This window comes from Schistocerca americana, chromosome 2, assembly GCF_021461395.2.
Source record: "Schistocerca americana isolate TAMUIC-IGC-003095 chromosome 2, iqSchAmer2.1, whole genome shotgun sequence".
Lineage (NCBI taxonomy): Eukaryota > Metazoa > Arthropoda > Insecta > Orthoptera > Acrididae > Schistocerca > Schistocerca americana.
Window position 1 is genome coordinate 533,092,497 of NC_060120.1, and position 6,000 is coordinate 533,098,496.

A 6,000-nucleotide genomic window follows, 5' to 3' on the forward strand; every position below is an offset into this window, starting at 1 on the left:
CTATAAACCTGGGTCCATCTGTTAATTTTCATTTATTAATTAAACAGATTGAAGTGTTCTTAAAATTATTAATGAACAATGAGGACAACAAGTGTTATGATAACCAGCAACCCTACTATGACAACATTTCTTATAGATGGATTAATATTGCAAAATTATAGTGTAATTCCAATGGTTATTAGTCACTCAGATCATGACAGTCAGTTCCTGACAAATAACATGAGAGCACAAGGCTTCAAAACAAAAGAATTGGAAAACTACTAAAGCAATAAATGAAAAAAGATTTGAGTAATTCAGGAAGTATTTGCAAAATACAGACTGAGATACACTTGTAACACGGAAAAATTCCTGTAGTAGTTGGTGTTAGAGCTGCACCTTTTCTAGACTGAAGGCAGCTGACAGGTACACCTGCTTAAAGGAAGTCCATCTAACTAAGGACTCAACTTCAGAGGATATAATGTTTCCAAGTAGAGAAGAAATTAGCATATTTCATCAAAATATAAGAGGTATCAAAGATAAAGTTTGTGAACTGCTTATAGATGTTGACTATGAAATTGTTGGTATGTCAGAGGACCACTTAAATAATTTGACAATTCAGAGGCTTCCTTTACCAGGATACAGATTAGCTGGTTGTTTTTCAAGGAGTTCATTGTGGGGTAGGGGAGTCGCTATGTACGTAAAAATCAGTTTTCCATTTGAGTCCATAGACATATCACGGCACTGCACTGAACAGATATGTGAATGTCGTGCAGGGGCAGTTGAATTTAGTGAAACTAAACTTCTAATTGTTTTTGTTTATAGGTCCCCTAACTCTGACTTCAGAGCATTTCTGCTAAAGCTAGAGAGGGTTCTTGATTCACTTTGTAGGAAGTACCAGAACTAGTTATATGTGGTGACTTCAATATAGATTTTGTATGTGATGGTGCAAGAAAAAGGATGTTGGTAGATATCTTAAATTCATATGATCTAATGCAGACTGCATTTTTTCCAACTATGGTGCAGGGGAACAGTAGCATGGCCACAGACAATATTTTTATTCATTCTTCATTACTAGATGGGCATTCTGTTAGTAAAAGGGTGAATGGCCTTTCCGACCATGATATACAAATTTTAACACTAAAAGGCTTTAGTACTCAAACAAATGTCACATTTAATTACAAACTATGTAGGAAAGTTAATCTAATAGCAATAGAGAGATTTTTAAACTTTGTCAAGGAACAATAGTGGCAGGGTGTTTATAGTGCCGATAACATAGATGATAAATACAATGCTTTCCTTAACACATTTCTCATACTCTTTGAGTTGCTTTCCATTAGAATATTCTAAAAGGGGTACTAGCAGTAATAGGCAACCCAGATGGCCGATAGTGGGATAAGGACATCATGCAGAACAAAGTGGGAATTGTATCAAAATGTTAGAAGAAGTCACAATCAAGCTACAGTAGCCCATTACGAACAGTATTGTAAGGTGCTTAAAAATGTTATTAGCAAGGCAAGAGTATGTGGTAGGCAAATAGAATTGCTAATTCACAGGATAAAATTAAAACCATATGGTCAGTTGTGAAGGAAGTGTCTGGTCAGCAGCACAAGGTTGACGATATAAAGTCAGTTCGCAGTAAAAATATTTCTGTTACTGATAAATCAGATATATGTACAGTATTTAACAATCATTTTCTGAGCATTGCTGGTGAATTAAATAAAAATTTAGTTTCTACAGGAAATCATATAACTCTCTTGGCAAATGCCTTCCCGAGACTGATGTCTGAAATACTTCTCTGTGATACAGATGAAAGGGAGATTGAGTCAATAATTAAATCACTGAAGACTAAGTACTCTCATGGTTATGATGGAGTGTCTAGCAGAATATTAAAGTACTGTGCTGTACATGTTAGCCCTGTATTTAGCCATATCTGTAATTTTTCCTTTAGGACTGGTCAGTTTCCTGAGTGATCAAAATACTCAGTAGTAAAGCCACTGTATAAAAATGGAGAAAGGGAGAATGTAGATAATTTTAGACCTATTTCTATGCCGTCAGTGTTTGCAAAAGTTATTGAAAAGGCTGTGTATGTAAGGATAATTGATCATTTTATATCATACGATTTGCTATCAAATGTACAATTTGGCTTTAGAAGTCATTTAAGAACTGAGAATGCTACATTCTCTTTTATCTGTGAGGTTCTGGATGGGCTAAACACAAAGTTTCGAATGCTTGGCGTATTTTTTGATTTAACTAAGGCATTTGATTGTGTTGATCACAAAATATTGGTCCAGAAGTTGGAACACTATGCAATACGGGGAGTAGCTCACAATTGGTTCACCTCTTACTTTAGCAACAGGCAGCGAAAGGTCATTATTCACAATGTGATGTGGGATCTGAGTGGGGTACTGTCAAGTGGGGGGTGCCCCAGGGATCAGTGTTGGGGCCACTCCTGTTCCTTATTTATATAAATGACATGCCCTCTAGTACTACGGGTAACTCTAAAATATTTCTGTTTGCTGATGACACTAGCTTGGTAGTAAAGGATGTTGTGTGCAACATTGGCTTGGTTTCAAATAGAACAGTACATGACCTCAGTTCATGGTTTGTAGAAAATAAACTAACGTTAAATCACAGTAAGACTCAGTTCTTACAGTTTCTAACACACAATTCAACAAACTCTGTCATTTTAATTTCGCAGAATGGGCATATGATTAGTGAAACTAAACAGTTCAAATTTCTAGGTGTTCAGATAGATAGTAAGCCATCAAGGAAGGCCCACATTCAGGATCTTGTTCAAAGACTTAATGCTGCCATTTTTACTATTCGAACAGTACCTGAAATGAGTGATCATTCGACATGAAAGTTAGTCTACTTTCCTTATTTTCATTCACTTATGTCGTATGGAATTATATTTTGGGGTAACTCTTCCTATTATAAAAGAATATTTTTGGCTCAGAAACGGGCGCTTTGGGCAATGAGTGGTGTAAGTTCACAAACCTCTTGTCGACCCCTGTTCACAAGTCTTGGTATTTTGACATTGGCCTCTCGATATATATAGTCCTTACTGTCGTTTCTTGTTAACAATATTAGCTTATTTCCAAGAACAAGTGGCTTTCACTCAGTTAATACTCAGCAGAAAACAAACCTTCATTTGGATCGGACTTCCTTAAGTTTTGTGCAGAAAGATGTGCAATATACTGCTGCATCCATTTTCAATAAGCTACCACTCGAATTCAAAAATCTTAGCTGTAATCCATGCACTTTCAAATCAAAACTGAAGAGTTTCCTCCTGGGTCACTCCTATTCTGTCTAGGAGTCCCTTGAGAGATTAAGCTGCTTCTTGTTGTATTGCTGATTGTGTTTACTTAAATGTATGGACTGACTTTTTCGGGTTCATAAACATTTATTCTTATGTGTTATTACTTTTATGTTGTAATTTCATGTACTGACACATTCCATGACCTTGGAGATTTGCTCCTCAATTTGGTCCTACATAACTTGATGCGTAAATAAATAAATAAAGAGAAACCACTGTCAAAAATTATTGACATTCATCAGTTGTAATATCAGTTAACACATTCTGACCTCAAAAATAATGAAGTATTTTGATAAGAATGACCTACTCCATGCCAAACGTCATGAATTCCAAAAACATTGGTCATGCAAACCAAACTTATTATTTTCTCACAAGACATCCTGAAAGCCATGGCTTGAGGTAGTTACATAAATGCTATATTTTTTCACTTCTGGAAAGCATTTATCTCAGTGCTGCACCTATGAATAATGTATGATTATTATCAAAAGTAATATCATATTAGGTATCAAGAGACCTTAGTAACTGGATAGAGGATTTCTTGTTAGGGAGAAACAGCATCTTACCTTGAATAGAGAGTCATTGATAGATGTGGATGTAACCTCACATGTCCTCCATGGGAGTTTGCTGCAATTGTTGCTGTTCATAAATAAGGCATATTAGTGACATTATGGACAATATTAAGAGGATGCATTATCTATAATGAAACACAGTCTGAAAAAAGCTGCATAAATACTCAGTAAGATTTTAACTGGATTTCAAATTGGTGCAAAGATTGGCAGTTTGTTCAGAAAAGTAAAATTGTGCATCTAATAAAATAAAGAGATGTAATATCCGTAACTACAATATCTATAAGTAATAATTGGATCAGTCAAAACATACATATAACTGGGTTTAACAATTCATAGGGACATGAAATGGAATAATCACATAAGCTCAGTAGTAGTTAGAGTAGATGGCAGTTTTTAGGTGACACCACATCGGCGACTTGCGAGTCAGTGATGAGGAAAATGATGATGAAGAATACACAACATCCAGTTCCCTGCCGAGAATCAAACCCAGGCCCCCTGCGTGGTAGGCAGTAAAGCTACCGCTACTCTACGAAGGCGGACTAGGCTATCGATGACAGATGCAAATTATCCTGTGAAAGCCCACTTACAAAGTTTCAAGAACCAGTAGGTAATTGAGGAGTATACTACAACCTTCCATTTATCACTCCTGTATGGACCACAAAGAAAAGCTTAGACTAATTAAACTGTGTGAAGAGGCAGTTATGAAACAAATCTTCCTGCACTCCATATGTCAATGAAACAGTTAGATGCCCTAATTCGTACAAAAGGGAGTACCCTCTACCATGTCCTGGTTTGCAGAATGTAGCTGCAACATAGAATAGTATGCACAACACATTCATTGTTTTAATACTGTATGCTTGGCAGAAAGTAAAGTATATCAGTTGCATATCAATCATGTTCAGAATCTGAGGCAATCAGAAAGGTATACTGCAAGTAACTATTATAGGTCCTGTGTTGTTTCTATTATATGTAAATGACCTTCCACTTGCATTGTCAGAAGACGCTAAGTTTGTACTTGGTGCAGAGCAAGCAGGGCCTGTCATCTTACTGAAAAGGCAACTAATGAAATATTTGCAAATATCAATGAATAGTTCAAGTCAAAAGGCTTACAGTAAAATTTTAACAAGACTCACAGAATACAATTCACTGTCTCTCATTGAACTTCACAAAGTATGCAAATAATGTGTTAAGCGTTTGAGCATAACAGTCTCAATTGTAGAAACATAACATAATTATGAAGTGCCTTGATTTGGCCATATCTGCAGTATGTATGATTATGCTGCAGGTGATTTAGAAACAACGAAAATAGTTGATTCTGCATATTTCCATTCACTAATGAGTTATGGAATCATTTTTTGGGAGAAATTCAACTTACAGGAATGGTATTTTCAGAATACAGAAAAGTATTGTATGAATTATATATGGTGTTAGTTCTAGAACATCTTGCACAGACCTCTTCCAAAAACTTGGTATTTTGACAACTACTCAACAGTTCACATACAAATTTTTCTCAAGAAACAAAGTAAACATTGTTTACCTAGCGTGATTGCCTCCTTGTATCTTTGTTTATTATAAAGCAGCCTATACATTTTATTCAGTAACCCACTTCCTCTCCTGAACACCTGTTCAAAAACATATCACACAAACACAACAATCAGCTTAGTAACTTGTGTTGTTGTTGTGGTCTTCAGTCCTGAGACTGGTTTGATGCAGCTCTCCATGCTACTCTATCCTGTGCAAGCTTCTTCATCTCCCAGTACCTACTGCAGCCTACATCATTTTGAATCTCCTTAGTGTATTCATCTCTTGGTCTCCCTCTACGATTTTTACCCTCCATGCTGCCCTCCAATTCTAAATTGGTGATCCCTTGATTCCTCAGAACATGTCCTACCAACCGATCCCTTCTTCTAGTCAAGTTGTGCCACAAGCTCCTCTTCTCCCCAATTCTATTCAATAACTCCTCAATAGTTATGTGATCTACCCATCTAATCTTCAGCATTCTTCTGTAGCACCACATATTGAAAGCTTCTATTCTCTTCTTGTGTAAACTATTTATCATCCATGTCTCACTTCCATACATGGCGAAACTCCATACAAATACTTTCAGAAACGGCTTCCTGACATTTAAATCTATAC